This window comes from Carassius gibelio, chromosome A1 (assembly GCF_023724105.1).
Source record: "Carassius gibelio isolate Cgi1373 ecotype wild population from Czech Republic chromosome A1, carGib1.2-hapl.c, whole genome shotgun sequence".
Taxonomy (NCBI): Eukaryota; Metazoa; Chordata; class Actinopteri; order Cypriniformes; family Cyprinidae; genus Carassius; species Carassius gibelio.
In genome coordinates, this window is record NC_068371.1 from 2,160,008 (window position 1) to 2,181,935 (window position 21,928).

At 38.4% G+C, this 21,928-nt stretch overlaps 1 protein-coding gene and 1 long non-coding RNA gene across 5 annotated transcripts in view; one reads left to right on the forward strand and one right to left on the reverse strand.

Moving 5' to 3' along the window:
• The window catches only part of bnc2 (basonuclin 2), a 133,405-nt gene that overhangs the window by 86,794 nt on the left and 24,683 nt on the right, over nt 1-21,928 (reverse strand). The window contains exon 1 of one of the 4 annotated variants that reach the window (XM_052547137.1): nt 20,491-20,603. The exons of the other annotated variants lie outside the window; for them this stretch is intronic. The gene's annotated coding sequence lies outside the window, so the exon portion shown is untranslated. Of the gene's footprint in view, nt 1-20,490; nt 20,604-21,928 lie in introns of those variants that run through there. 4 annotated transcript variants of the gene reach the window in all.
• LOC127950014 (uncharacterized) lies at nt 20,727-21,833 on the forward strand. Its single transcript, XR_008152434.1, has 3 exons — nt 20,727-20,939; nt 21,056-21,106; nt 21,507-21,833. It is a non-coding gene; the product is annotated as an uncharacterized LOC127950014 (long non-coding RNA).

Below are 21,928 nucleotides of genomic sequence, written 5' to 3' on the forward strand. Positions count from 1 at the left end.
GTCAATCTAAGACAACAACAGACATACAGAATAACAAGACCAGCAACCAAGATATGGGAGAACCGGAATAGTCTACTATCGCTGCAATGAAAGATTATTAAAAGTGTTAAATGCCATGTATTTGAACTGCAGAAATGTTACACCCACAACCATAATCATGCATTATGGTGTATTCACACCAAACACAAGATTTATTATTCACACGAGTAGACTACATACAAAGTCAATGCAAAGATGCGAATAGATGCAAATTTGCACCATGCAACACGAATGACATGAAATGTGCGACACGTCACAACTCGTCTTTCACACAAGTTCAAACATTTCAACTCGAGTGGAAAATTCACCTGACGCAAGCCAATCAGTGAAGAGCTTATTGGCACATGAATCAGAAAATGGAGGAGTACATTATTGTAGCTGTTTGTGGGCACCCCGAAAACTATTATACAACTTCACTGAATTGTGTGCACCTCTATATGGTGCTGTGAACTCAGACACGTCTGCGTTTGGCTTTCTGGTGTTTTTGGGAATTCCACAACAGGAAAAAAGCAGTGATAGCATTTTTTTTGCCTCACTTGTGCAAATAAAAACATACTATAGTACGAGTGAAAACATTTCACGAGTAATCAAGAGCAAGGGACGTGATAGGCATATTCGCTTCACTTTTGGTGTGAACACAACATTAGATGTCAGACAGGGTGTCCCTCAAGGTTCTGTCTTGGGGCTACTGCTGTTTTCCACAGATATGCTTCCAATTTGGGAAATGTAGAAAAAAAAAAAAAAAACAGAAAAAATTCTCATATTTTTAGGTTTTTTATTTCAAAGAGAATTATTTCATTATCATTAATTTAGTTTAATCATCCTAATCAAAGCCTTAGTTCTAGTTCACTGGCAGGCCTTGTAACATTATCAAAAATAGATTTATTAACCCCCCCCCCCCCCCCAAGTTGTCTTGCCCAAAATACCTTGACAAGACATCCAACTAGGAGCCTCCACTCTTGCAGTACTGGAGTCTTTATTATCAATTATCTCTTTGCTTTTTTATTAATTGCTAATTATTTTCCCCAAGGACTTCTTGTTTCCTCTTGAGGAACATACCGCAGTGAGCCACGTACAGTACCTGCAATCCCACCAAACCTGAAGCTGAAATTAACACAATTGTCAGGTTTAAATATCTGTGTCATGATGGTTCTGCATTTTTGTATCATGTTTATATGTATAAATTATATTAATGACTTATTAATGATTTGTTGAGAAATATGGTCCTTTTTTCATATAGATATTTATTATGATTATTTAATATACATTGGTTAAGAAATGATCCACAGCAGCTCACAAATACTTCAGAATTTCCATTCATTACCTGTACTGTAAATTCACAGCATGGTGCAGAAATTTTTGAAAAAAGGAGGCAGCCAGAGACAGAGAGAGACAGTGACACAAATTGTGAAGCTTTCCTATTCTGCATATAAGAATCAGCGGTGCGTGTCCCTGGAGCTCCTGATGAGGTTTACTCACTCACACGCCTGTCATCAATTACTCCTCTTTGACACATGGACCAGTCCACTTCACGCTGCATACAGGGGGTTCCTGCACTGAGAATGGTGTAGTCCTCACAGACATTGAAAAAAATAAAAATAAATTCGAAGCCCAACTCAAATTAAATGACATGCTGTGACTATCGTGCCATCCTGTCTATAGTACATCCAACATCATTCTCTCTACATGCTTTTGATAATGTTGCAATGTAATGACCTCATGAGGGAAGAACCAGAAAGCTGTCTGCCATCTGATTCCACTGCCCGAGCTCCGAGAGGAAGCAAAAACATGTGTGTCCTATTAGCCAGGGGACATTTATTGATGGCGCAAGCTGTCGTAGAACATGAATGTTAACAATCAGGAAACAAGGGCCTGCATGCAGTACAGTACTGATGAGCGCAAGTCTGCAATGAATCACATCTGAAAACAAGGCAGAGGTGCTATGCTTTCCTGAGACCGAAAGAAAGAAATATTTGATTATTTAATATTTCCATAAAACCAATCAGGTGAACTTTAATCTTTAAAACACACAATAACTGATACAGAGCCAAAGTACCTCTTTATGACTAGTTTACTCCCTATACTTTAATACATTGTTTCAAAATTATTTTTATTTTTTCTGCGTCTACACACACACACACACACACACTTTTTGGCTTGTCTGTACCTTCCCTCCCTCTCTTGGTGTTCGTATTCCCTCTTCTTCCAGAGACGGGACAGTAGAGCCGTAGCAGATACCACAGTCCCTTTTACCCAGAGACACGACTGAATAATTCAGCCACTCTTTACTCTTCTCCTGCTTCCCACCCATTAAAACTGTTAGCCTCTTGAATGCACCCGCCACCCTGTTTTTTCATCCCGCAGTGCCATAAGACCTTCTTGCTTTGCTCTGGCCTTTTAAAACGCAGTGATGAGTGTGTATGTGTGTAGAGTAGCTGCTTGAATGGCTCTCTGTCATGGCAGTAAATAAATAAATAAGCAGGTGTGTATAAATGTGTAAACAGGGCCGGCCACAGAGCTGACAACTGAGAGAGAGCCACCATGCTGCATCATGACAAGACGAGAGAGGAGTGTATCTCTGGGGTCCTGTCCACTCCATGTCTTTCACTTCTCTCTTTCTCGCTCTCTTTCTCAGGCGTGCCGTGACCAGCCTCGCTCTCACTTACAGAACCTGGAGATTTTGATTAGGCTCAGTCCAGGGCTGGTCACACCACAGCGTTCTGGTGTTAATTCAGAGGGCGCCCCAGAAAGGGTGATGAGCTATTTTATCAGCACTATCTGCCAGTGTTTCTGCCTCTTGAGAAAACCCTGTGCACTCTTGCTCTTTATTTTCTTGCTTTCCGTTTTTACTCCATTGATCGAGGTCATCTTTCTTTTTGCCTTAGTTAATGTTTTAGTCACTTTGCATTTATTAAATCCGCCTCTTTGTTTATGCAAGTACAGTATGTACACTGTAAAAGATACACACACAAACAAAATTTCACTTCTCACACAATGTGATGCCTGCTGCCTTTTCTTTGTAATTATTTGATTTAAAAAAATATAAAAAAGTGCATATGCGCACTCATATGTGTATACAAACACAAAATAAAATGTTGCTTCTTTTTCAGTTCCCTTTAAAAAAACCAAAGTTAATCCAATGCTGTTATTGTGTTGTCACAACTTTAAACCAATTTTAATCTGTTTGAGATGTTAAAGTAGAATTGCAGCAACTGGTTTTTCAAATATCTTCATGATTAGGACATGACCGGACAATGAGGGCAAATGTTAAAATAAATTGTTATTTTTTAGCAAAATGAGAAAGGGGGAGACTTGTTCATATTTAATGTTTTATTGTGATATCTATTTGGTGTGTGTTAAAAGCATTTATAGGTGTTTTCAGTGAAGTGTAGAGCATGTACTTGGATGTGGATGCACTCACTGTTTTAGGAATACTTAAATATGATGACATTTATAAACAAAACACCAGTTTCTGTAGGAGTGGTTTGTTCTTTCTGTTTGTAAGCACATAATCCTTCAGATTTCAACGTTTTTTAAAACTCAAAACAAGGTTAAGTCGACATTCTAAATTCATCTTGATAAACTAGGATTTTTCTTTTAAAAAAGGACAAATTGAATATCGATTTCAATTTTACTTCCTTAAATCCAAATTCAAACCACAAAATCTGTCGATTAAATAAATTGCCCTACCCACAATCGTAATCATACTTCATGGTGTCCATCATGGTTCTGTCTTAGGGCCACGGCTGTTTCCAACAGATATGATACCTCTTTGGAAAGTATTGAACAAAATGGTATCTCTTGTGTAGACGACAACCACTATCTACTTATCCAGGGGAACTGAAAGAAATGTTTTTTTTTTAATTTTTTTTTTTTTACATTTTTTTTGATTGATCAGATAAAAATAAAAAAAATAAAAAAAGTAAATTCTTACGTAAAAATTTTAATTGTGACTACTTCTAGACCTGCCTCCGCCACCGGTCCAGTATTAGGAATCTGTGGTATTACAGTGGTACCTCATGGCATCAGCACAGCTTCTCTAGTTCAGTGTCTCCTGCCCACACCAGCCCAAGTACTGTCTGAATGCAAATTCAAGTCTTATTAAGACATGTCTTATTCATATCTTCGCTGCAAGTTTCAACTTATTAAAAGTATAATGATTGTGTCTAAGGTCATCCATTTTAAAACTCATTGACTGCAATTGATTAAAGATAGACGTACTACAGAAACACCAGCTACACTTCCGCTCTTCTCTCTTTCTCTCTCTCTCTCTCCCCCCTTTGGGAAGACACTTCTCCTTTTTCCAGTTCTGGCCAATTTGGATGGGTCCCAGCCAGAGATAGATTACACAAAATAGCATATCAAACATAATCAATCTTCAACCCCTGGAAGCCATCACTCTCACTATGAATAATTACTGTTGTGCGTTGCCAGAACCAAAATGTTGCCACCACTGTTTTTAGTCCAGACTGCCATTAACTTTGAGGATAGTATCAAGATGTATTTTTCAAAAAAGTTTCAAAACCCCCCTTTTTTTTGCATGCTTTCCCTCTCTCACTTGTATGTTTTGTTTTCTCTCTCTTTGTCTGTCTCTGAGTTTGGACATGTAAAAAGAGCAGGAGAGAGGACAGTGCCTTCTTCCAGCTATTAACTTCTCTCTCTGCAGGTTTCCACCCCATTCGGACAGCAAACCTGCACAAGTCATCATTAACCCCAAGTGCTGTTATTTGTGCTTCAGCCAACACATTTTCTGCCTACTAGAATGTGTGGCAATGCAGCAAAAGCCTTTTTTCCTCCAGACTGCACTGTCAAACACTCTGAAGGAAGTGTGCAGCATTGTGTCTGGACAGCAGGGTAAAAGAGAAGGGAATGGAGGGAAGAAAAGAGTCAAGTACTCTGAAGAAAGAAGAGGCAGAGAAATCTTTAGACGAGCGAGCTGCACACTGGAGTTGGTTTCTGTGAAAATGAGGAGGAACCAGGAGTGGATGGCTGTCTTATCTGCTGGCAGCTGACTGATGTGCACCTAAAGTCAGAGTAGTGGGAGCAGAGAGACTCCTCACACTACAGCGCTCGACTAAAGATGGTGGAGATGGGCGCAGCACATTAAATCACTTCAGATGGTGAGGGAGAATGCCTGCAGATCTACGAGCTCTCAAAACAAATCTCCGCTGAGCCGCTTCTCATAATATGCCACCTTTCATGCATCTGTATCACTGGTCCAGCTCTGTGAACTCATCTAATCTTCACCTAATTTTCCATTCACTCATCTGTTTCATTCCATTAATTATTACTTTAGTAATAAATATTAGAAAAACAAACAAAAATGGAGTTTATTGATAAATGATAAAATATACAACAGTTCATGCTAAAATTTTCAGAACTTTTAATGAATTAGTAATGTGTTTGATGGTGCTAATAATGCTAAGGTTATAGGTTCAATTCGCAAGGAATGCAAGGTAATAATAATAATAATAATAATAATAATAATAATAATAATAATAATAACAACAACAACAACAACAACTAGACATGTACATTTCCTTAAGAAAATGTAAGTGGTGCTTGTCACGCACAACTACAACTGTATACAGTTCAAAAAAGCTCACTACCATTTTATAATGTATTCTACGAAGACATGTTTTTCAGCTTTTAACAAGATTAACATGTTTCTAGCATGAATAGCATATTCTTACCATGATGCTAATATAATTAACTAATATAATTATGTTGCTATAATGTTTTTAACAAGATGTTAACATTAGCATGTTGCTAACGTTTTTAACAAGATGTTAACATTAGCATGTTGCTAACGTTTTTAACAAGATCCTTACATGATTTGCATGTTGCTAGCACTTTTTTAGAAAGATGCTAATATGATTAACATGATGTTAGCATTATGCTAACACGATTTGCATATTGCTAGTATGATGCTAACACAACATGTTAGCATGATTAGAAAGTTGGTAGTGTTTTATTTAACATTTACATGTTTTAACACTTAGCTGATGGCTAGTAGCTTACAGCTATTCACAGCTAGCATGTCCAAAATATTAGAAGTCATGTTTGCTAAGTCAAAAGAGCCAACCCCGTGTCTCTACAATGTTCTTATGCAGAGATATGGGTCTTGCTGAATGGTTGCTAGGGTACTCTGTTTGGTTGCTAGGGAGTGTTTTTGCAGCTGTCAGTGTTTATACTCCAAAGGCTGCTTGCCAGTATGAATGATATGAAACAACCTTCATGTTTCTATGACATTCGAATTTGAAGATATAAGTCTTCGGCTTTGGGTTGCTAGGGTGCTTGACAGTGGTTGCTATGGCATGGCTAGGAAATGATGAAGGTGATTAGTGATTGGTTGTTTGTTGCCTTGAGTCATATTAACCCACCCTCATCTTTCTATGACACTTCTATCCAAATACATGCCTTTTGATCTCTCTGAATAGAAGTCTATGGTTTTTGTTGCTAGGGTACTCTAAATGGTTGCTAGGGCATGGCTTGATAACCTCCCAATAATCCAGAGAGAATGATTGGTTAACTGAGTGAAATTAGCAAAAATTAGTACAGAATTATTTGTGTTTATGGATGTTCTGATCAAGTGATATTCCTCTCATCTTTTTTCACTGGAAGTCTATGGGGTTGTTGTTAGGGTGCTGTAAATGGTTGCTAGGGTGTGGTTATGAAAATTATAGCTCATTACTTATTGCTCATGTGAAGAGAGAGTGAGTGTGAGGGTGTGTTTGTAAAAGTTGAGACTCAAATTCACGAACATTCATTCAATGTGATTCTATGGGATTTTTCTGATAATAGTGTATCATATTCATATTAGCTTGAAATGCATTGAATGTCACTCTGGTTAAAAGCATCTGCAGAATGCTTAAAATTTATTCCACAAAACTGAAGCATCTGTTTTCGCCCAGTAGCTATACGTTACAGCGCTGCTGAATAAGTTTTTCAGGAAACTATTTTTGTATTTTTCAATAATTTGCACCAAGGCAGCCGTATATTCTGTCACACAGCAGCAGAATATGGCTGTCAGTCCTGTATTTGATCCCTTTATACAGTTACGTTCTCATACAGTAACCGAATTCACACCCGTAAATGTTCCGCACTCTAAACCTCAATTCTCTGAACACCAGTGCTGTGGACTGTAGTCTGTCACGTCATACAGTGTGAGAGAGAGCCGTGTGCTGTTTACCGTGTGCTGCGTGTTTTCATGTGTGCTTTCAGGAACCGGGCTACGTTCACACTGCAGGCAAATGTGGCTCAAAAGATTTGTTTTGCTCACATGTGACACAGTCTGAACAGTCATTTTGGAATTCATGCGACTTTTACATCACTCAAGAGCAACATTTGTCATGATTCTGCGCTCATGGGAGTCATTTCAAAGATTTCACACACCCAAAGTTATCAAGACAGTTGCGAAAGGTAGTCAGAATTACAGTGACGTATCAGAACTCATAAGTATTACATTCAAGCAGAACATGAGCCTTGCATCAAAAGCTTAAACTCTTCGGTCACATCCTTGTCTTTATTTTCATTTTGCCTGCGTATAATTTAAATGGCTTCTGTAGTAGATCACACTATAAATAAACGCATAATCGCGTTCTTTAAGTCACCTTTATTTATTTATATATATTGCGTTATACAAAACAGAGTGTGTCAAAGCAGCTGAACAACATTAAGAAAATTAATGTTTGATGTCCTTCATATCAAGAACTGACAGTGTGAACGTAGTCAAATACTATACTTGAACTTTATAAGTAATTAACGGACACTTAGTAGACATTCATTTGAAAATTTTATGATAAATATAAAGGTTTATAAAAATGTCATATTATTTAACAAACCCCCCCCCCCCCCCACTGTGCATACGTGAGTTAGTGTTATGATCACTCTAGCTTATTTGGAATGGATTAGAAATATATAATGTGACAATTTCCTCATCTATATTCTAACCCTCTCATATTAGAGTAATTTTATTGCTGAATTAAAGTAATTACACATCCTTGAAATAAGAGAATAACTTGTCAAAAAGTTAGATTTAAACGTATAAAACTAAATGCAGCTTATGACAAACAAGGCTTGCAATTAAATTAAAGGGAGCTCAAATAAATTAAACAAATGTATTTATTAACAATCATTGAATAAATTATTGCACATCTGAACCTCACTGCTTTGACGCACTGGAAAGACATCCGTTATGATTGGACGTTATACCAATGGCTCTACAAATATTCAAATTAGGCTAAATGTTAAGCATCGTGTATGAAATATACACAGAAAAAGCAATAAACAATTATTTTGTCTCTCAAAGCAGCAATCAGATGGTATAGTTACATTTTCAAAAATATATAAAATGAAATATTCTTGCACAAAGCATGTAACACAGAATATTAACAGGCTTTAAAAACACAATGCCTGTTGTTTAACTATGTTTCTATTAGTGTGGAGTCATGAAAGCAAAGCTGTACGCAGCACACAGACACTGTGACCTAACACACAGCCTTTAGGACGCGTTTCTCTCCGTTCTAGTCTAGACGTGTTTGGTCCTGAAGCTCGCTGCGTCACTGTGCTGTAAAAGTCTGCAGCTGCATTAGATTTGTTCACATTCCACTCCAGCTGTAGGTTTGATCAACAGCGTCACCTGTCTTGATAAATCAGAAGAGGTTTGCAGCAGCATTAATGTATTATGTGTAAGACCACAATGGTTTTAAATTTAATCAGGAATACTTTGGTTCAAATGTGCAGTAAATGTGGGTACATGTACAATAGATAGAAGAGGCTGTTATTACAAATATTTAATTGACTGACCCTTTTCTCCTACAAAAGACATAAAAAGTGTGCATTAAAGATGCATGAAAGTTTTCGGTTCCTCTTCTTCCTTCGACGAGGTACTCAGACGGCTTGTTGTTGCTATACTCAAATATTCAACTTCTCCACAAAAAGAAAAGCATTTCTATGTAACGTAACAAATTATGCTTGAATGGAGGGAGAACAAAAAAACGACTAAACTGAGATTCAGATATGACACGAATCAGAGTGTGACGCCGTTCTGCATTTTATTTCTTCGAGAATTCAAGACAGTCTGCTCACATTTTCTCCACAAGTGAATTTAAATATAAAAGAAAATCACAAACAGAGTAATGCTGTTAATAGTTTCTTATTTGTTTTAATGGTCTTGGTTATAAAAGGCACGTTTACAACTGACAGTGATATTTCTATGGTTTATTACATTTTTTTTTCTTAGCAAAAAATAAATATTGTTAAAGTAAAAAAAAGAAAAAAAAACTGCTAGAGAGGAATCGGTCATTTTCAGTTTGCACATCAGGCAGGTTTTATTATTATTACTACTATTATTATCCTAATCAGCAGATTAAGATACTTTTTTTTTTTTTTTTCATTTTCATTTTCGGTGGGGGGGGGGTTGTAACACTAGTTCTCCCATTTTATTTTACTGAAAGATCAACAGCCAAATTTTATTTCTCTCACAAAATCTCAGTATTTTGGCCTGTGTTTCATGTGTTTGTTTAATAATTCTCTATATATTTTGAAATGTTGAGTGGTCATAATTTTGAGAGCTGGTCAGCATATACTGGATGCCTGAAAGAGCCGCAGCGGCCGAGACGGTGTTGTTTACAGCACCAATGCTAAGCAGCGAACGATTTCCGAGACGGCCGCACCGTTGTGACTGTTTTCTGTTTAATAATCAAAGCGCTGTTCACGTGCGTCAGTGTGCACGGTTGATCCAGGGGGGGTCAGCGCCTTCTCTCACGCTTACTCACTTCAGCCCAGTGGTGTGGGGTTTGGGATCGAGGCATCAGTATTTTAATTGCCTCGCTTCTCATGCAAGAAGGGCTGGGAGTCTGCTTTGCCTGGAGGGCGGCTGGCCATCGCTCTCTCCCTGGCCTCAGCACGCACACGGGGAGTAGCATTAGTCTAATTAGCAGCGGTATTTTTGTGGCTTGTTTTCTTAAATTTGAAATGTGTGATCTGAATTAAATTTGCCTCAGTATTTGTTCCTAATAAAAAAGAAAACCGAAAAAACAGAGAGGAACAGAAACACTAACCTTACCCTCTTAGTCCTCATACGAAAGTAATTTAGCCTTCCAGAGAACTGTGTGCATTCTTTTCTGGGACCACTTCTCTCGGTGGGTGTCTGTGGGCCCTCAGTGCCAGTAATTGCTTCCATACCTCCGGAGAGAGCTGTGCGCTGTGGCCCTACCCTGTGCTCCAACACGTGGGATGCTTTCATCACATCCCTCCTCAGACTCCCACCGACGCACGCACACACACACACACTACAGCTCTCCGACTCAATTTCACTACACTTACACCCCTTTTGATCCTTCCAGCACAAGCTTCCCAATCGCCACTCTCCGCAAGACACTAGACACTATTCAACATGCCCTGAAGTCATATAAGCAGGAAGTTGTTCTCAATCTGACATATTGCAAAACACAAAGCCCAGAGCTCTGAGAATGTGCAGCCGAAACGCTCGCCGATTGGAAGGTGGTCTGGGGCTATAATGTCAGAGCTAACTGCTACCTCAAAGACAGCTTTTATTAAAATGATGTTTACAATATGCCTTTTTATGAGCCTCGGTTGTAGTAAAGCAGCTCTTGTAAAGTGTGTTAAATCAGCACGGCTCAGTGGTGCTGATGTAAGAATATGAATCTTTGAGAAACTTCATGAGAACTATTGCAATGATTTGCCGTTGTTCTTTACTGATTGACATAGGTGGCATGAGCGTGAGCACACAAAGTGAACTACACACACAGCCGGCTGAAATAAAGAGACACTGGTTACACGCTGTGTGTGTTTGTGGCAGAGGTGTGGTCTGCCAGAGCTAGAACAATGGAGGGATGCTACGCAGACGAGAACAGATTACAGGAAAGAGAGAGAGAGAGAGAGAGAGCATACTCTACCATTGACTGCTAGTCTGAATGGGAAGAGCAGATGCAGGACAGCACGCAGCACTGATCACACACACACACACACACACCGCAGGTCCAGCGTTTACACGCCAATGTGTGTGTTCCCAAACGGCCTTTATATGTGAATATGGAATCGCAAAAATAAGCAATGCTCAATGGAAAGATCGTGCCTCTACCTAGCTAAAATAAACTCTAGTGGCAGTAAAGACCAGAACCTTTTTTCTTTTTCACACAAATTATGCAAACAATAGAAGATTATGAATTCATGAAGATTTATATTTGTGTGGTTCCTTGCTCAATGTTTCTATACATTATAACTTCAGAACACCCATTCCAAAGTGCATGATATGTAAACTTATATATTTTGACATTTGCAGCACTAAACCAGCTCCATATGTGTGGTTTACAGACTCTGTATGTTAGCTCACCTGGTGCTTCGCTGCACGTTTGATGCAGTGCGCTTTGGTTTGAGTCCCACTACAGTTAAATTACTGCATTCAGAAGATGCTTTTATCCAAAGCAACTAACATCGCATTAAAGCTACACATTTACATGTGATTAGATCTCACTTTCCCAGGAGTCAACCTCACGAGCTCGGTGTTGCTAGCGCTATGACCTGCAGGAGAGCAGTCCCATGAATCATGTGTCAGGATAAAAGAGTTCAGAGACTTGTAGAAGCAAGAGAAAATGGCACGGCTTCTTGAGTTACATTTTTAGTCTGGTCTGCCTCAGCGGTCGAACAGTGCTAGATGTCAAAATCATCGAGACGGCCAATCAAATCAAAGTAGGCGGGGTTTACTGTCCACAGAAGCAGGGTGCGAATTCCAGTTCATGAAGCAGCGGTTTTAACGTTAAAGAGCAACATAAGATGGAAGTAGCGAAACGGTTAATATTAGGCGACTGTTTTACGATAGAAATGTTAAACGACTGACAGTTATATCAAGTGATGCAAAGTACTTGACTCTTTTTATGGCTGATTTGAATGTTAAAATATGGGATCATTTATGTGATAATGTGTAATTCCTAACTGAATGTGACGAGACAAGAAACGTTTTGTGTTCCCAACATATTAGACACACAAATAAACGTACAAATACTTCAAAACGATCACTTCCAAACTAGAATTAGATCTAGAATTTTAAAGCATGGACTTTTTAGTGCCACTAACTGAGCTGGGAATTTTATTTCCGAACTGCTGCGAAAAAGACAATAAAACTAATAAAAACATTGCCAGTTTCATGTTCATCTGTTTCTGATAAAACCAAACACACTTTTATCACCACTCACTGTGAATCTATCATGAAATGAGCAAAAAGAAATGTATATTATTCTGCAGAAAGGTTGCCAGAAGCACAATTCACCCAATTTTTGGGGGTGAAATAAATAAAGTGTTTTCCCAAACCTCCACTGTCTGGACAAACAGAAAGTCCTGCAACAGACGATACACCATGAAAACAACTTCACGGTCATAGTTTCGTTGGAAATTATGTTGATTGATTAAACTATAATCAGGATTACTAATAAAGAACAACAACTAACAGGATTCATTATAAACAGGTTCCATTTATAAATATACTATTGTTGATTGTTAATTCATGTTCTTTCACAGCACATAGTTAATTCTCTTGAGATGTGGCATATATGTTCAGCAGCTCAGGTGTGGAGACCTGTGTTTATCGTGCAGTGATGCTTCAGAGGAGATCCGAGTATCGTGGAGACGATGTGAAACAGCGGTGACCTGCGGCTGGACTCGTGTAGAGGGATCTGGACGTCTGTGAGCGTTGGAGGACACCTCGCACATCGCTCTCGCTTTAGAAGAGAGGCATGTTGCTGCTTTACTGCGAGGTGACAAGGTGCGATTAGCTTCATGTGCGCCTCATCACAAGCTGTCAACAGTGCTCAGAGAAGGCTTCAACACCAGCACCGTGAGTCTCTGGGACAGTGACAGGAGGGCAAAAATGATTTGAGAAGAGGGGGAGCCATCATCACACCTTAGATAACAGATGAACACGGCGAAGCACGGCAGGACTGCGGCATTCAGCTCTGCTCCTCCTGCGGTTTGAGCTGGGCTCGCAGTATTTCTCCACTATAGCGGTCTAAAAGACAATTCATGTTGAGTAATATTATTGATTTGACTACACTACTAGACAACGAGAACTGACATTAAGAGGTGAACGGAGAGAAATAATGACTTTGCAGCATTGACACTGTTATTGAACTTAATTGAACGGACTTGAGCTGAACAATGAGACTCTTGTCTTCTGCTTATAGTTTACTTGAACCGGTTTGCATCACTGAATGAAACACTGAACTAAACTACTGATGAGCTGCTTCACAGATTAAATCCAATTTGTTTAATTAAAAAAAAAGTTCAATTCAAGTTTATTTGTATAGTGCTTTTTACGAAACAAACCATTACAAAGCAACTTTACAGAAAATTATGTTTCTACAATATTTAGTTGTACCTTAAGTGATGTACTTTACAACATTAATGCGATTATCTTCATGTTTTATTAATACACACACACACACACACACACATATATATATATATATATATATATTTATGATTAAATAAGATGATGGCATGATGGACTCTTTTTTTTTGAGGTGAAATAATCACATGATGCATGTATAAATGCTCAGAATATACAGTAGGAGCAGTGGGATAAGGCATGTCTGTTTTTATCATCCAGTGTTGGACGGACTGAGGGTTTAATAATGCAGCTGTGTCCAGCAGAAGAACAGACAGACTGAGCTGAACAGGTGCAGAAGCTTCTCAGAAACCGTTCATCAGTTCCTCTCAAATGAGGGTGCTCCACTACAAACCCTCGTCACAAATCATAAGCTTTACTTTATTTTTATTATTCGGTTAAAATATATGTCATCAACATTAGGATGACCCATGCTATGTGTTTTGAACATAATGTTTAGGACTGGGCTATGATGATATATTGTGGCAATGATAAATGATAAAGTGTCGATCAGTTTTGTTACGTCATGTATGTCGATGTAAACTGAAAAGTGCTGGTACTGATATCTTCATTCAGGACATTATCCATTTACTTTACAGACATTTCCATTAACCCTAAAACAAAGTGCAAAATTTAACAAACACTTGTGTGTCACATCTTTTGAAGTCTCAAAAATAAATATGAGTCTAAGTTCCAACAGGAAGCTATTTAATAAAAGAATAAACACTGGGTAATCACTCTGCAGCATACACAAACAACAACCCACGAAGAACTGAGCAAATACAGGAACCTACATATACACCGATAACTAAAAGACTAACAGGTGTCATGATCAAACGCATTGCCATAGTAACTAAAGAGCGGGAAACTAGAACAATGATGACAGGAAATGAAACGAAAACTACACGAACTAAAGACCGTTCCTGACACTGTAAAACAAATACGGGAAACCCATTATAATTTTTTTTTTTTTTTGCAAATTTATTTATTTATTTATTTTTTTCGTGTATAGCCACATGCTTTTGACATGTTAGAGTGGTAAAGAAACGTGCATGAAAGGGGGAAAAAAGAGTGCTTAAAGTGCTTGATGTAAAGAGTTGAAAAAGGAACTGCAAAAAAATAAAAAACTGCACACTAACCAATGAACACACAGACACACACACACACACACACACACACACACGACATGAAAATGCCCATCTTGGCGAGTATGCAGGTAAACATTTCTTAAGCTAATGTACTGTAAACATTAAATTGCACGTCAGTATATTAGACTTGTGCATCTTCTTAAGCCTAAAATACCTGCTTCTGTCTGTCATTAATGTCAATTAAACAACAGAAGAAAATCAGTTCATATAATGTATTTATCTAATTTTTTTATTTTATTTTATTCTTTGTTCTTATATTTTATTGAAAAAATATAGGTATACGGCTATATATACCGTTACAGTGAAATTAAATTATTGTAAAATGTGATTTTGGTCTGATCCCCCCAAATGTATGAATTTGCACAATGTGACTTGTACAAGAATGTACAATAAAAATAAATAAATCATACAGATAAAAAAAAATTAGCAATCGATTGCAAAAATGTAAAACTGTTGCTAAACGTTTCCTAGTCGCCATGTCAGAGAGATTATATAATCAACATTATTACCCGGCTCTGAGGAATACTCGATCCGTATTGGTCAATCGTGCCATCCAGCGGTGTGTTATTCCCAGATAACAAACACTAAAGTGAATAACACACTGCTCATACGGGTTCTACTTATATTCTTAACGACTCACTCCGCTATCTTCGCGTCAGGGTCCTGATCTATCAGGGTTTATTCTGCGATAACAACCGACTGGACGTACATCATCCCTTACACAAACCGTTGCACAGAGCAAACTTCTTCTCTAGCCGTTGATGAGGGCATTGACTCCCAGCGTCTGACCATTGTGCGGTTCTTTCTTTAATAATGGAAGAAAACAAGCTGGTGAAACCCCCGACTGTGATGAAACATCAAGACCACACAGATTTTATGAACACTAGGTTTCCTTTGATGTGTTTCAAAAAGATTTGGCTTTTACCTTTTTATACTATTTTATTTGGCAGACACGGCAAAGGTAAATGAGTTCCAGTGCATTTAATTCAGCGAAAGCGACTGACAGTCCACTAAACGCCGTCTCCCCGCTGAGAGCTTGGGTCTTGATCAAGGGCTTCTCGCGGTGACGCTCACATCTGCATGAGCCACCGGCTGCCATCGCTCCGGTTTGGTCCTCGTATGTTTTCCTAACCAGAAATCAAAGCCAGTAATTAAGCACGTCTTATTCTGTCAAACTGTACTTCTTAGTTTAATCCTTAAAATATGTACTTCATCAAATGCTGAAATCAGAGGGGAATCCCGGGGAATCTAATTATTCAGTTAGACTGAGGGCCTTAGACAAAGTCACACTTCTAACAGCATTTTAAAGTGTTAAAATCTCACACAGGATCCAGTTATTAAAACTTTATTTCACTGTGGCTGTGGGGAAGGGAGAACGGAAAGAGGTGAAACTTCCAGAAGAGTTTTTCCATTCAAAAATACATCCTCATACACTACTGAATGTGCTGTAGTAAACAAAGCCAAGGGAAAGGTCTTGAACTGAACTGCCATACTGTGATCAAATGAAGGAGAAGACTGTGTACAAACCAATCGCAGAAAAGGAGAGAGACAGAAAGAAAGAAAGAGGAGATGACTAAACCAAACAAACTGCGGTTTGGAGAGAGAGATGGGAGTTTAAGATTTCCAGGGGTCTCTCTTTCTTTCTCTGTGTCTGGCTCGAGTGAGAGTGTGAGGGAGTGTGCAGCACACACACACACACACACACACACACACAAATGAGTAAACATAATCACACACAGCACGGGAGATTCCTCACAGGAAACCTAGTGGAAATACTAAAGCCATAACCTGTAACTCTCCAAAAAGAATTCCTGCAAATAGATTCTACGACAAAAGTCATCACGATAAAGAAAAGAGAGATTTAGTTTAATAGGCAAAAGTAAATGTATTGTAAACATTAAGAATAAGCATGTGACTAACTTTGCTTTATCATAGCTCAGATTATCTGAGATTTCAAGACATAATATATTGATGTGGTGCATTCAAGTCTGTGTATGTATACATTTTATCTTCTTAATGTATTTTTGAATAAACTAATATAATAATAGGACAAAAAAACCTGCATCATATCATCAACTCATTACTTTCTGTACCAGTGCCTCCTTTTATGAAACGCATAAGATGATGATGAGCCATAAAAAGAATACAATAATATATTTCCATTTTAAAATCCAACATAATTAACCCAATCAGTTCTCGTGTCTGAGGCTGAATGTCCATCTCATTGCTAACTAATGTACTGATCTTGTGAGTGTTTGCACCTCAGCACTACATTAAGAAGAAAACAACTAAAAACACAGAGACGCCCTGTTAGTGCATGCATCTGTAACCGAGCATTGCACTGAACCTGAGCGATGTTGTGTAAATCTGTGATGCTGGAAACCCCCATCAGAAAAACTGTCGCTGTACTTAACCCTACAGCTCCTGCACAGAGCCAATTTATCGGACTTTTTTAAGCCAGTCTTCCAAGAAGTAGATGTAATAGCGCTGGTAAAGATGGAGCCAGACTAGCTCTAATGATTCATGGTTCCAGAATGACCCTTTGTGCTCTATAATACACTGAATTAGGCTGACCGCTCCACTGAAACAATGACCGGAGCCGAGCACTCGCTGCACAGATGGGTTTGCACATGAAGACCTGCGTTTATTTATTTGTGCTGATTTTTCATGTGTCCGAGTTGTTAATTCCAGGCTTAGTTCTTTCAGAAATTCTATTTTTTTCCTTTTATTAATTGTACATTATGTACAAAGCTATTTATCTGTCTGTCTATGTATTTATCTAGATTCACTGTCCTCTTATCTTCACTCAAACATGATGAGCACACACTGGTTTCCATGTTTAATGGGTTAATTCCAGAGCTGTAATGGTTTTTCTACAGTACAAACTGTATTTTCTTTCCTCTTACCCTAAACACACACCGAACACAAAACAGGCAACTATAGGTCAAAATCTACTGCTATTACTATCCTGGTTACTATCATAATGTAAGGAATACCAGTACACACATGGAGAATTGTGAGTACACTTAAACACAATCATGATGGATGTTTCCTGCTGCGCTGATGGAGGCCGTGATATACAGGCCACAAACAAACAGGTACGACTCTCGCATTATAGACCGGAGACACAAATGTGTAACCTTTCATTTCAGCCTTTATCCCAAGGTAGATGGATCAGAGTAAATGGAAGACGAGCAAGAGACTGAAAGAAAAACAGAATAAGAGAAACAAACAGACAGAAAAGTTTAATAAAAAAAGTACAACAAACAGGCGAGCATCTGTGTGTGTGTCTGAACCAAGGAAGCCTGATGTTTATTGGTTGTTGGAGAGCAAATGTATGTTCCCTCGGAATCGAATGAGGACAAAAAGATCGTAATTATTGCTGAGGAGCCATTAGGGCCACTTCTTTAGCTGGCTGTGCTGCCATAGCTAACTAATGGACTAACAAGAGCAGCGCCATCTCTTACTTTCCCACTCAGTCCCTGGGGCGTGTGTGTGTGTGTGTGTGTGTGTGCTTCTGCAGCTCTGACTAGCCTTTCAGAGTTGTTGACAAAATCACAGAGCTGGACGATTAGTTGGACTGCAGTGACTAATAGTCCTTGCTCTCATTAGTTGTATGCATGGGGGGTGTTGGGGCGGGGGTCAGCGGTAAATGACCATTGTCTCTAGCTGGCCTTCTCCATTGCTTTTCTTTTCTCTTTCTTCAATCTGTTGTCCACAGAACTTCGTCTTATTCTCGTCTCTTCTCACCTCAATGCTCACAGATGTCGTGTGTCTGTACCTTCTGCCGTTATTTATGGAGACAGATGCATGTTCTGCATTCAGGTTTTGCAGACTTACAACCTTCCAGGGATGAGGAAGATTGCCACATGTAAATAACAACGACATATATACTCATGTCCAGGACAAAAAGAAAATCTTTCAAAGACAGGTCTCCGATGTCATTTGCCTGTTCAGAATGGCCAAAAAAGCTAAGGTTTCCTCAAGCACAAAGTATAGCAAAATCAGCCTTATCTAAGTAGCATATAGAAATGCTCATAAATTCATTAAGTGAAACCTAAACAGATACTTTCACAATTTATCTGAGACACACGTTTAATAAATGAGATTAAAGTGATAGTCATTGTACACTATATCTGCGGTAAACAGAGTTGCTCAGATTTATGTGATGATGAGTGAACACTTCACACACTCAGGAAGAGCACAGTGTTTAGTGTAGTGCACTACCCAGTGCATGTTTCCAATCAAAGAAAAGAAGGCTGTAGGCTAAATATTACTTACAATAATGCCAAAATGATTGAAATCATATCCCATTTTTTAGGGAGAAAAATTCATTTAAATTCAAATGTTGACTAATTTTCAGTGCCTTGAAAAGATGACGTTTCTCTTGCATGTTGGCAGCATCGTCACTCGACTGACACACTATTTTAAGCATCAGCATCAGTAAAACGACACTGAACCTCACATATCCTGTTTTTCACCTACATTGAGTTACTAACACATGATGAGATGATCTTAACAGCGTCATATGCAACAATATCAAAAAAAACAAGGATGCACTCCCTGACTGAATGTTTAAAGTTTGATATAAATCATTACGCTCCTCTGTGTTATTGTTGAAGACATGAATATGAATTAATAAGTGGATTAAGTTACTGTGCAAAATTGCTAAATTGCTAAAGAGAAAATGGAAAATCCTATACAGATTCTTGGTGAACTGACGTGCATGGAAATGTGTTCACTTTACTTGACTTTTATGCTCTCGGGTCAGCAATTAGTAATAACATAAATCTAGCCTTTATTTGTCATTCCAAAAGTCTGAATGAAACTGCGAGGGAGACGAGGCAAGAAAAGGGAGACAAAAGTGCACACTTCTCCTCTGGGACTCATTTAAACATGACATAACTAGAGGACCATTCACACTTGACCCTTATTAAACTCAGCTCAGTTACTGTCAATTACAACAAACAGTGATCATATTCCGTCATGCCCATACAGTCTCTTTCTTCCACACACACACACACACACACACACACACACACACACACACACACACACACACAGCGCATACACCGCTTAGACGTGACATTGCATGTGCAGCTGAATTGACTTATGTTACACAAGCGTTTAATTGCCCAGAGTGTTGCACCTGCTCGCCTAGGGCACTGCTGCTGGCACAATCTCACATCACACACTTCCTCAACACTTGTGTGTTAACCTGCTCTGGAAGACTCTGTCACTTACCTGCCTGCAGGGAGAAAGAACAGACACTTACCTTAAAGAGTGTGACAGCAGAGGGAAGAGCCGGGATCAGGAGCACATGGCAGGAGGAGAGAGAAGAAACAACAGTGTGAATATTAAACACTAGAAGCTCTCTGGGACTTTCACATGAATCCTACAACATGAGGGATGCTTGATGTAAATATTTGGGTTATTTTAGAGCCATGCAGGAACATACAGTATAAAGGAGTGTAGGGAGAAGAAACAAAAAAAACAAAAACAGAATTGATTAGAGTTTGATCTGTGTGTAGTTTCTGGGCCTCGACCCTCCACCGAGATCATTCTTAAACTGAACCATGAAAAACACATTTATATGGTGAAATATTTGCCACTGATGCCAGGAAAGCTTGAGAGGACAGCTGGAACTAAACAGCTATATAGAATACAGATTTATCAAATATTTTTTTAAAATTCAGAAATTGACATTTTATATTATTTGTAGATTTATTTTGTAAATATCCATCTTACATCAAAGTTTTAACATATAATTGCTATTGATGATCACTATGATAACAGTTTCTAGAGGGGGATAGCTTATTATTAGACATTTTAAACTGGCAGCTGGTTAAGAAGTAAAGTATAACAGTGTCTTTCAGACTGGCCAATATTAGCAATAACCTCAAGAGCAGCTTCAGTTGAAAGAGAAACGCAGTGTTGCTGATATCAGCTGGATGCTCGTGAGAGGAGGGGATCGTTTGGTGATCTGCTGTCTTTCACATGGCTCTTTTGACGCTGGCATGTGTTTGATTTGAACTGGTTTCCTGGTTTTTATTTTCCCGCCTCTAGCTTGTTTCCTAGGTTACTGATTGGTTAATTGATTATGTTCACCTGTGCTAGGGTTGGGCTGAGCCACGAATGTTTTCAGTAAAGTCCCAAATGTTTTTATTACTATACTCTGTATGTGAGTTTTCATGTGCATTGAAATAATTTCCATTAGAACTGCAGATTTGCTCTTTGTACATCTACTGGTGACAACTTAGGTTATTATTGACTTCTGACAGAGAACCGCTGCTTCTGACCGTGCTTCTGACCGACATGTGAACTGGCCAGCCATCGATGAGAATACTGTAGGCCTCAGTTTGAGTTGTTCTTGGTCTGTCCTCGTTTATGTTTAGTTGGCTGTGATACTTTTGTTTATTTGTTATTTTGGCTGATTGTTAATAAAAGTGCCTTCTGCTTATAGATCCTGCTTCACGGACTGCTGCAGCCACATCATTACAGAGGGACTAATTAAGTTTGTCATGTTTTCATATTTGTATTTATTATTATCACTGTATTTAAATTAGATTTGCTTTAGTTTGTAGTCACTAATTTGCCAAGGAACACAATGAAAGTGTCTTTAAAGAAAAACAATTATGATTTACACTTTAGTGTTGTTGTTGTTTTAATAAAAACACATAAAGCCTTGCACCATTTGCAAAATAATACAAAGCAGTAATAAAGAAAAAGTGATTTGCACTGTTAAAAAAACAAAAACAAAAAATCATTATGGAAAATCAATTTTGTTAAGGTATAAAATGATTTTCCTGTGATGTGAGCTGATTTTATTCGGCTAGAGATATGTGTCACTATGCTCTCAGCTAAAATAAAAAGAATCGGGATCAAATCCTCCCTAACTAAACTCTGTCGTTCAGGTCTCCACTCACGACGCTTAAACAAACAGAGACGCAGCGTTTACACTTCACAGGGAAAAAAACTCTGGACATTAAACTTGGACTGGAGAAAGAATTTTAAACAGAAAAAAAATACTTTCACTTTAAGCAATGAATGAACGGGTCTTTTCTGAATCCACCCTGAGGAACACCATGCCACTTTGGCACAACGCACTCTTTAAAGCATGTGAATTATAAACTCGTTGATGTATAACATTGATGTCACAGTCTTTTAACGGCAAATGTGTCATATGGTGTTAAACAATACTTGTGGAAACTGCAAGTAAATAAAAAGATGTTGTGCAGGAAGTGCTTGTTTCTTTCTGTTTTTAAACAAGCACAACTTTGGCTATGACCGCCTCGACAGCTCAAACTCTTCTCCACTCAGAGGATTTACTCTTTAA